The sequence below is a fragment of the Harmonia axyridis genome, chromosome 7, assembly GCF_914767665.1.
Source record: "Harmonia axyridis chromosome 7, icHarAxyr1.1, whole genome shotgun sequence".
NCBI classification, from domain to species: domain Eukaryota; kingdom Metazoa; phylum Arthropoda; class Insecta; order Coleoptera; family Coccinellidae; genus Harmonia; species Harmonia axyridis.
In genome coordinates, this window is record NC_059507.1 from 1,364,887 (window position 1) to 1,377,044 (window position 12,158).

General features: G+C 36.1%; 1 protein-coding gene across 1 annotated transcript in view; it reads left to right on the forward strand.

The window, feature by feature from the left end:
• The first annotated feature begins 2,367 nt into the window (after positions 1-2,367).
• LOC123684989 (brain tumor protein) overlaps positions 2,368-12,158 on the forward strand; it is a 140,881-nt gene continuing 131,090 nt past the window's right edge. The window contains exon 1 of the mRNA XM_045624532.1: positions 2,368-2,730. The gene's annotated coding sequence lies outside the window, so the exon portion shown is untranslated. The remainder of the gene's footprint in view (positions 2,731-12,158) is intronic.

A 12,158-nucleotide genomic window follows, 5' to 3' on the forward strand; every position in this document is an offset into this window, starting at 1 on the left:
TCAATTTCACCAAATAAAACAATGTTATCGTATTTTGCGTAATCAGAAATTCTTTCCATGCGTTTAATCGAAAATATATGTATATAAAGGTTAACCACATTTGAAATTCACAATTTCGAATCGGTTGAATTCGACAATTTTCATTTGTTGCATTCAAGGAAAATGAAACATGCACTGGTGTGAACCATAGACAAAACCAAATTCAAGCAGAATATAAATAAAATTACGAAAGCACTGGAATGAAGTTGTGAGCTTTTGAGCGTTCGCGAATGCGCTAGTTGCCCATATACAGTATACGATTCAATATGGAATAAAATAAAATTTTAAATGATTTCAGATTTTATTTCTGGTGCGATTTCAACATAAATCATAAGATATCTCCACAATCTTGATTTTTCTAGTCAGGTTCTTCGAGAGACATGATCCAGTTCCACCAAGAAGATGCTGAAAGGTCAGCAAACCAGTTCCCAACATTCACCACCTACCTGTCCCAAGAAACAAGATCTAGCTGTTTTATTTTGGACCGATCTCACCACCCAATATCACCCTTTCAGCCTCTTGGACAGGGATATTTTTTTTCACTTGGTTTTTAACACGCCACACAGCTGACGCCAGATACCCCAAAACGAGGTCAGTACACGCATAATTTAAGCAGATATATACCTACCAGTTTTTTTTCGAACTTTTATTTTCACACATTTATCTCCAACTGAATTAATTCGTAGAGAATTAAGATGTGAATTGAAACGACGGTTGAAGTTCACACAGAGGGTCGTAACGAATTCGGTAAATAAGAAAAAAAAACACTGCAAAATTTTATAATCATTATAGGAAATTCGACAATTTGAAATGGCTATAATATGGCAATACTGTGAATGATTTTCTGATATTTCTTATGTCATTTATGTTGTCATTTAATCATGTAAAGATACACGCTTCAATAACGCCTAGAAATTGTCAATTTGTTTCATCAAAATCAGTGCTCATTCAAGCATATTGAGAGAAATTCAAAAATAATTCAAGGACAACATTATTTAGTTGAACATCGTCGTCCTATTGTAGAAAAAATTGGTAGGTACCACTACAAAATTTGTATACAATACGACGAATATAGTGAGTCAATTTTGAACTGATTTTGATCAAATAATTTAACAATTTCTAATCATTCTTGAAACGTGTATCTTTCTATGATCAAATAACCTACTGAACAAAAATTACATAAGGAACGTCAAAAAATAATACAGTGTTGCCATTATAACCATTTTGAATTGACAATTTTTATTGGAAAACGCTTCACTATAATTCTTCAAGTTCTCCTGTCAGCTTGTTAACAAACTGCTTCTTCTGATCACGCTAAAGGTCTTAATCTTAAAGATATCAATCAAATTTGACCCAAATTTTAGGGTTCCCTTTCTCTAGAAGCCATTTGATATTGGTTTAAATCGTCCAGGTGATTTTCGAGTTATTATAGACTTCGATTCAGAGTATTTTCCACATCTGCTGTGAGAAATTCTTGACTTGGAGTTCAATTCGTGAAAAGAGAATAGTTATACCCTCAAAAATATTGTGCCACGTTGTTAGGGTTATCGAAAATATAAGATTTCCATCTTCGCGATCATTTTTGTCTACGCATTCAATATTTTCACTCGCCAAATGCATTTCAGACCATCCTGAATAAACTTGGTGCCTTGTATGTCTGTCTATCGGTCTATGTGTTCGCAAATCCCTATAACATCAACCTCAACTTCTACAATTGTCTAACATACGTTGCGTTTGCATGTTTTCAAGTTGAATTTCTTGTTACAATACACCGAATTATTCATTTATTTATTGCTATATTAATTTTGGTTGTTACATTGTATTCATCTCCTCAACCTGAGAATTTCTGCACCTGAAAACTACTACCTATGCCATCTTTAATTTTTTTTCTAATAGTTTCACACCATTTCAATAATAGAATTTTATTGTGCCTATTTTGACCCCAAGATTATATTGTCTTCAACTTTCAGCTACATGATTCTATGCTCATGCCCTTGATAGAAGGAAAATTACGCCTTTGCACGTTCAAGGTCACATCTTTGTAAGATAAGATGCTCTTCTCGTCTGGTGTGAAGCTAGCTTTATGAAACACTTCACAAACCCTGAGATTTTTCCTTGAAAATCACAAGGTTTCCACAACATCACCATACATTTTTTCATCAATAATTGCTGATTTTAAATCGATCCAACCACATCTCTGCTGCCCTTAAGAACATCATAATAATTTTCTATGGCTCTCCCATAAAAAACATAGTGTCAACCTCTTTGACGTGAATACGTGCAGGGTGCAATGGTCAAGTCAGAAGACTTATCCAAGTCCGCAAATAATCTTCCAACCTACCGCAATTCCTTCGACCAGTTCTTTCTTATTTTATCCTCCATCTGCTCCTCTCTTAGCAACTCGGCGGAAACGTCGTCCATTGAACAGAACCGGCGACAGTGTGCTTGTGTGAGCCGTGCCGAGAACAAATCAACATTCAACATAGGTAGTTAAACCAGCGCAACTGAATGCTGCTCTCGCTCCATACCAATCTATCTTTCCGAGAGAGGGTTCATTGAATCGCGTATACATAGTTCTTAAAACGCAAACGTGATATCATCGCTCGTCATGGCCACAGACATCTGTTATTAAAATGTGTATGTGTGTTTTATCCAGTGGTTTATCAAGTCAATGTCTTCTTTGTTTCAAACGTAAGTAGAAGTTCGTTGTTATGTTTTGGGCGGTATTCTATTCAGGCAATTGTTCAGTGCGTTCCGTGAGCTACAATTATCGATTTGGTTATATTCGTGCGATATAATTTTATCTGCAAAACAAACAATTTGCCCGAAGTGTCGCTACAAAACGGTTGTGGTGAGCAATATTCCAATATAACCTAACTTTGTTTCATTATTATGTGACGTTCACGGTAAAATTGGTGAATTGAATACGATCGTGACAGGCACCGGGTAGACAATTTATCTGGATGAATGTCCAGTTCTAATTCATTTTCAAAACAAGCTCTAACGTTTTGTTTTCTGAAACACATTTGCGCAAACTCAGATCGTATTACGAACAAAGAACCGATGAAAGAAAGAATACAGCTCTTCTACTCCCAGATAATGAAATAACTGACATTTTCATGTTGTTTATATGTGGGTGTTCACATTAACTGCAAGTTATTATAAGGATGTTTTCCCTAGATTAATCCAAGCTCAGTTTTTCATCAAATCTAATATCAGTTTTTAAAAACTAGTAGGTACAAAAGGTAGGAATACTGATTCAAAGTCGAAAAGTTAGGTTAGGTTTGACATACCTGTGTAATGTTGTGAGTTAAATTCAACTCTCAAACGAGTTTGAATCGATTATTCGCCACAGACTTCAAAATACGATGAATTGTGTTATTGCATATTTTCAATTTTGTGCCAATTTTATACAGTAGCCGTCATCGTGAGTTTAAATATGTATTTCAAAAATAGAAAGAATCCGATTCAACCTTCATCAATCTTCTGGAAATTGAATAAAACTGTTCCCAAGTGATTAGATATATACCAAGAATTGTTATAGATTTCTCAGAATTGAATATCGTGTAAAGTACAGGTTAAGATTGAGTTTTTATCTTATCTAAAAAACGTCTTATAGGTGTTTCTTGTCTAGTGTTGGAGAAATGCAAGTATGAAACTTAATCAAGGTCGATATAATGCTTCCACGTGCTTGAAACCGATGATTCCTTGCTATTTATTTTTCAACGGAATATGTACGATTATTTTTATTCGAACCTTATACTTGCGGATGTGTTTCTTCGATCTTCACGATCGTTAAATTGTGGGCATATTATTGAACGAAATTGACGTCAAAGAATGCTATTAACTCTACATGAAAATCGCGCGTTATCGCTTAGTTATTTTATTGATATTCTTCTTGGAAATTTTGCCAAAAATTTCTGCCATTGTTGCAGCTTTTGCTATTGCAGTTACTGCAGAGAATGTTCGATGTTTTTTACCTAGATTGTCCTAGGCCTTCGAAGCTTAGAGTCTGTTTTGTTCATAAATTTGCAAAAAAAAGGATCTGAATACTCGAATGATTCATACCGTCAATTTGAAGTAAACACATGTGTTATTTGCACATTTTCCACCTTGGAATGTTTGTTATTTTGAGATTCTCAGATTCGCTTTCGATATAGAAGGATCATTGAAAACATGAGGCATTTGAAATAACATTGGAATAAAAATCGAAACTAAATGGCAGTTACATTATTTCCACTTTTAAATATTATAAATATGGATTAAAAATTTAAAAAAGCTACTGTGTAGCGAAACAATTGTTACCTATTTATATAATTAAAAAGTGAAAGTAGAATAACTGACCTTTAATTTCGTTTCAAATAAATTTTCAAAGAGTAAAGACAATATTTGAAAGATGGCTATAGTGAGAACTAAGAATGTAATAAATAAATCAGATTGACCTTCACAAAAGAGTACGATTGAATCAATGATAGAAACAAAAACTTTCCCATATGACAATTGAATGTTTACACTTCCAAGTAACGTCAATACGTCACATTGCATTAAATTGCATTTTGGTTGCTGATGTTGTGAAATAGATTTACATCTTTGATTTTATTCTTTCAATTGCTTCTTTTGCAAAATATTCAAGCGATTTAAAAATATCCGCCTTTATTGGTTATTTTCGAATACTCTATTCTGCAACTTGTCTTGGCAATGAAATTTAATGGGTCAAAATTGTGTAACTCGTGAACCTTTTGTGTAAAGTTTTAAAAAGGAAAAGTTGATCATTTGAACAGTCTTTTCTTAGTGGTCATGTTTTTCGTTGCTTAGGAACACAACCTATTGCCAAAATGCACTTGATCTTTTTATAGATTTTCACCTTAAACTAGATTTGGCTTCTTACTAAAATGTCAACATTTCGGGTAAAATGTACTGAATTAATATTATTAACAAAACCACTTTGCAACTTTTCACTTTTGTAAATTGAAAAACAATGTTATTGCACAACAACACGAGTTCATTAATGCTAGGACCTGTTGAACCGAACTACTCTGCAACTTTTCAATTCTGAATTATTTACTTTATTAATTTAATTTTTGTGGAAGACATGGACGCCCGCAGAAATTTTTCTTAGGGGGGGCAAAATGAAAATTATTGAAAAACGATAAGGCGTCCATGATTTTCATTGAAAACCGGAAAATTGTTTTGAATCCATTACTTTCCTTTTTTCCTTGCCCCTTGGATTGAGAAAAATATATTGAGGGTGTTGTGCTGAAAAATGAGATAATCAAAATCTCAGGGGGGGCCATGGCCCCCCTCTGCGGGCGCCCATGGTGGAAGATGAAAGTATATCCGATAAAAAAGGCTCATATGCTCTTAAGTATGAAAATGATGAATCTATAATATCATATTACATCTACACATTAGAAAATTGAGGATTCTGAATAAACCTAAAGTTTATTATTGTTGGAAATAATAAAGAGGTCATTGAGCCAACATCCTTGGGATGAATCTTCTCCCAACAGAAAAGGACGGTACGAAATTGAGGCTCGACTTTTCTCGCACTCCGAACGGATCTCCGATAAGACTTTATTCAAGGTTCGCCAGAACCGGCCTAGGCTGATTTTATCCACGTAACGTATTTCTGCCTGTACGCAATTCCTGATATGGGTGGAACTTCGGAATCATTGAATGGATTTTATCAAATATCTAATTTAACATAGATATTCGGACCCTAAACCTACCCTGGAAATTTCAAGTCCATCACTACAGAATCTTTTTTATTTGAGGGGGCTGTGACTTATATTTTGGAAAATATAACGATTTTTTCCAAATAAGACAAAAATTCAAAGAAATAATACAAAAGAATTCATTTTTATGAGAACTTCACAACACATAAACATGAAATTGAAAACATGAGTTGCTACAATGTAAAAGTACAATATTTTTCACCGCATATTCTTAGCACTTATAGTTCCAGGGATATGAATTCTTGAAATTTTCGGAATAAAATTTCTCTAATTCTAGGGAAAATCATTATGTTATACCTTGTAGAAAAAAATCTTTGTGGAAATATCTCAGTTTCACACAGATGTCATGGTTATATTTCATTATTATATGTTGGTACTCTAAACTCTCCTGTCATGGATTTATCTCTTAACTGTGAAATTTAGGATACAAAAAACAAATTTGCCAACCAACATTCTTCTGAACGATATTTATGGAAATATTCCATTGCATTCAATAAAAAATTACAGTAAATAATGTAAAGGGTGTTTTTTTTAGAGCTATAGAACTTTAAATTGCAATAAAACAACGATGGATTATTCGATTGACATGAATTTTATTTATCCGCAAGATAATCTTGTGGCATTACATTTTAAGTATGATTTCTGGCATATGACCGCCACGGCTGGCTCGGGTGTAGTCCAATCTAGACGTCCAATTTTCGTTGACTTTTTCCAACATTTGTGGACAAATATCGGCAATAACACGGCGATTGTTGTCTTCCAATTGGTCAAGGGTTTGTGGCTTATCCGCATAGACCAATGATTTTACATAGCCCCACAGAAAGTAGTCTAGCGGTGTTAAATCACAAGATCTTGGAGGCCAATTCACAGGTCCAAAACGTGAAATTAGGCGGTCACCAAACGTGTCTTTCAATAAATCGATTGTGGCAAGAGCTGTGTGACATGTTGCGCCGTCTTGTTGGAACCACAGCTCCTATACATCACGGTTGTTCAATTCAGGAATGAAAAAGTTAGTAATCATGGCTCTATACCGATCACCATTGACTGTAACGTTCTGGCCATCATCGTTTTTGAAGAAGTACGGACCAATGATTCCACCAGTCCATAAAGCGCACCAAACAGTCAGTTTTTCTGGATGCAACCGTGTTTCGACATACACTTGAGGATTAGCTTCACTGCAAATGCGGCAGTTTTGTTTGTTGACGTAGCCATTCAACCAGAAGTGCGCTTCGTCGCTAAACAAAATAGAATGGACGTAGTGCGCGATACGTATTCCGCACAGAATCATTATTTTCGAAATAAAATTGCACTATTTGCAAGCGTTGTTCAGGCATGAGTCTATTCATGATGAATTGCCAAACCAAACTGAGAATAAATCACTTGACAGCTGTTAAATCGGTCGCCATCTTGAACAGTAATGCCAACTCAAAGTTATATACTTCGAAAAAAAACACCCTTTATAATAATGAAATATAACCAAGAAATCTATGCGAAACCGAGATACTCAGATCCAGAACCCGGTGAGCAAGGTAGCGCACACCCTCGTTCAGCTCCAGATAAGTCCGTATCCCCGAAGGTTCCGCCAGAACCGGCCTAGGCTCTCTCTCTCTCTCTCTGGATTTATCTACGCAACTTATCGCAACAGGTACGCAGGCATGGCACCGACCGAATAAATTAACTTACAAGGTACGTACACCATCAACCACAACGTACCTACCTAGTTATTATTTGCGAGTGATACGTCGGGCGGCTCGAACAATGCCTGGAATCCTTTGATTTCGCGACTGTGATGTCCGCCGAGGTTGAACAAACTTTCAGGGTCAGCGCTTCATCCTCCCGTGATCATCATGTAGTTGATGAACCACAATTAGACGGTATTACTCTCCTCTCTCGAAAAAAAAAAAAAAGGAAGGATCGGACCTTGAAAGTTGAAAGAACCAGCTGGATAGGCCAGTAACACCGCGAGCGTTCGTTCTCTCCTTCCTCTGGATATCGTAGATACTATTCCTAAACGTGTCGTTCAATCCCAGTCTTCTTGATGCTCTGCTCGACGGGGCACGTTTGAAACAATGGGAATCAAGTCCGCTGATGTGTCGATGTTATTGTGATTATTGCTTCATCTTATCTCTCTCTGTTTTCTTCGCGATTTTTTGGAACGGACGTGTGAGCCTATGTAACTACTTCCTTGTGTGAATTGGTATTTGTATTTCGTTTTACGAATTGCTCAACGACTGGACGTTAGGTAATACGGTTTGTGTGGTAATAGGCTGATGAGAATAAGGAAATCTATTGCGATATACCGTTTTGGTGGATATGAATACGCTGTCGTTCATGTGAGTATTTATTTGTTTGGTACGTTTGGAACGCGTGGCTGTGAAGAGGCTTTGATGGTGATTTTGAAAGGTAGTAGTTTCCTCTAAGTGCTTTGAAGTAGCAGAAATTGTTTTCGTAGTTCATTAACATCACTTAACTACATATCGATTAGAAAAACACAATCTAATGGTTTAGAATAAACTTCATTATTCAGTATAGTCGCCCTGAATATCAATACATTTGTTCCAAAGAGATTCCAGTTTATGAATTCTATCCCTGGAGTGAAAATCTGGAAGGGTTGGAAAATACAGCTTCTACAGCTGTTATGACCTCATCATTTGATGAAAAACGCCTTCCACGCATTTTGTAGGTTTGAACAAGGTTGCTAGAGACCAAATCTGGTGGATACGGTGAATGCTCTAGCAACTCTGATCTCTCCTCAGGTGCGAATAAATAAAAATTCGAACTTAATTCAAGGATTTCTGCCATTGTCAAAATGCTCTTGTGATCAAAAAGAATTTTCTCGTACAAACCTGTTCTTTTTCCAGGATTTTTTCATTCAGCCGGTCTGAAAGGTTACAATAATATGCATTGTTTTACCAGTTTTCAAGTAATCCACAAACAAAATTCCTTTCGCATTGAAGCTAACACTGTCTTGGCCGATTTCTAGACAAGAACTCGTTTCGGAGCCGAAAAACCTGGCTCACACCACTCTTTAGCCTCTTGTGTTGATTCAGGATCATTGTGATATACTCAATTCTTATCCATAGTGATCAATAGACGCACAAAATCAACTTTATCCTTTCGAAAACGCTCTAAATGTTGCTGAGAAAGTCCCATTCGAATGTGTTTTCATTCCATTGTTAACGAAAGTGGCATTTATTTTGCAAAATATTGCTTACACTGCCCAATGAGATGCCTGGAGCTTCCACTAAATCTCTTTCATTCATTAGACGATTTTGCAGTACTATATCCTGTATTTTTTCTTAAATTTCACGTTTTGGACCTGTGAATTGGCCTCCAAGATCTTGTGATTTAACACCGCTAGACTACTTTCTGTGGGGCTATGTAAAGTAATTGGTCTATGCGGATAAGCCACAAACCCTTGACCATTTGGAAGACAACATTCGCCGTGTTATTGCCGATATACGGCCAATTGGACGTCCAGATTGGACTACATCCGAGCCAGCCGTGGCGGTCATATGCCAGAAATCATATTTAAAATGTAATGCCACAAGATTATCTTGCGGATAAATAAAATTCATGTCAATCGAATAATCTTTCATTGTTTTATTGCAATTTAAAGTTCTATAGCTCTAAAAAAAACGTCTTGCATAAATTGAAAAGTATTGGAGCCAAAACCGATCCCTGCGGAAGACCATTATTCAACATTTTGAAACTACTACCTTTGTCATCAACAAAAACACGAAGTCTCCTGTCAGATAACATAATTACTATATGAGGATAGGAAAACTACTATGTTTTCCACTTATCTGAACGTAATTTATTCGAAAAATAATGACATCTGATTGATTCATTGACAAGGCGGTAAATTATCCAAACAAATATCATTTCGCGGAAACATTTTTTGACGCTAGAGAAAGAAGTAAGAGTTTTTCCACTAGAAAATGACACGTTGCTACGGTATTTCGCCAGTGTGAAACACTCGAGCGAAATAGTCTTTGGGAAAACCTACCTAATTTATAATCTTATTAAGTGCCACTTCGAAGTTCAACAACACTGACCTTCAACTCTACAAACAGACCAGTACCTAGTTAGTAGGATCTGACTACTAAAATACGAAACCAAGAATCTCACTCTCCTGCACGTGAATGAAACTATTCGAAAAAGCTGCCATATTATCGAGAATGTCCTGGAATTCTTGAACCGTGTTACAATAATAATTAAATGGCATTGTATTGTTTCTCCACACGTGTACAGCGCAGATTCTTCTCGACCATTTGATTTTTTACGACTTCCTCATTGCGTTGCCGTATATTTGAATATATCTCAATTTCCTGTAATTCAGTTTCGCCCATGTATGATGGTCAGTCTGGACTAGTGGAATTGTTGTCGATAAATATAATATCGGAAACGATAAAATTTTGATGATCGTATAGTCGTGGATTACAGCCTATAGTGAATTTGACCATAGTGGTATATGGAAATTTGAGTTATGGGCCTTCTGTGGGTTAGTTACGGTATGAATATTTCAACATTGAAGCTTATCTGCGATAGTTAGCATTAATGGGTTTCAGTATATTGTTCGTTCTTTATTGTTGTAAACGAAATTGATAGACTTTTATATCAGTAGCTGGAATATAAATACAAATAGACAAATTGTCGAGTTAATATGGTTTTCTGTTTGAATTTTCGATGATTGAAATAAAGGGTGTTTTTTTTTTAGAGCTATAGAACTTTAAATTGCAATAAAACAACGATGGATTATTCGATTGACATGCATTTTATTTATCCGCAAGATAATCTTGTGGCATTACATTTTAAATATGATTTCTGGCTCGGATGTAGTCCAATCTGGACGTCCAATTTTCGATGACTTTTTCCAACATTTGTGGCCGTATATCGGCAATAACACGGCGAATGTTGTCTTCCAAATGGTCAAGGGTTTCTGGCTTATCCGCATAGCCCTACAGAAAGAAGTCTAGCGGTGTTAAATCACAAGATCTTGGAGGGCAATTCACAGGTCCAAAACGTGAAATTAGGCGGTCACCAAACGTGTCTTTCAATAAATCGATTGTGGCACGAGCTGTGTGACATGTTGCGCCGTCTTGTTGGAACCACAGCTCCTGGACATCATGGTTGTTCAATTCAGGAATGAAAAAGTTAGTAATCATGGCTCTATACCGATCACCATTGACTGTAACGTTCTGGCCATCATCGTTTTTGAAGAAGTACGGACCAATGATTCCACCAGCCCATAAAGCGCACCAAACAGTCAGTTTTTCTGGATGGAACGGTATTTCGACATACACTTGAGGATAAGCTTCACTCCAAATGCGGCAGTTTTGTTTATTGACGTAGCCATTCAACCAGAAGTGCGCTTCATCGCTAATGGACGTAGTGCGCGATACGTATTCCGCACAGAACCATTATTTTCGAAATAAAATTGCACCATTTGCAAGCGTTGTTCAGGCGTGAGTCAATTCATGATGAACTGCCAAACCAAACTGAAAATATATCACTTGACAGCTATTAAATCGGTCGCCATCTTGAACAATAATGCCAACTTAAAGTTATATCCTTTACATTCAGAATGATATAGTAAAATTGTTGATTTGAAAATATATCGCAATCCGACCACGTATTCTAACCATGTTGGGGACATGAAAAATTGCGTATACTTTCTCTATATATGTTTATTACTCTATGATATTAGCCAAATGGCCTTCTCTTGCAAAATTGCGTTTGTTTCGTTGCTCTTGTAGAACGTAGCACCGTCTTGTTGAGAACAAAAGTCGTCCACACCAATATCAAAGATGTGAAAATTATCTATAGAAAAAACAAATTTAACAGCCAGTTTCTCTCACCTCAGCCGAATCTAGAAAAATGTCAAATGAAGAAAGTATGTATTTCATTTGATGATTATATAAAGACCCGTCTGATATATGCTATTATCTTCTCTCAATTTATCTCGAATATTACCAGTTATTGTTTTGTTAATGAGTATTACAAAATCACAGTTTCTGGGAACGTTGTCTATAGGCATGAAGCTGCTATTCTCTAACCAAATCTGGATTAATCTGTAGGCAGATAATAATACCCGATTCAGTTAAGTTCAAAGACCACATCTGCTCGTTGAATATCGTAGGCGCTTAACAACTCTTCTTCATCTATTGTTCAGAAAATCGTTCCCATCGCTTATTTACAAAATGAGTATTCAGACAAACTCGGATATTCGCGTCATGAAATTCTTGGAATTTTTTAATTAAGTTTTCCGGGTAGGATATCATGTGTGATACTTACAATTTCCGAGAAAATTTTAAACCGTTTACTGGAATAGATCATTTCTCGTTGGAAAATTTAGATTTCCATTGTGAATCTCATTTGGTG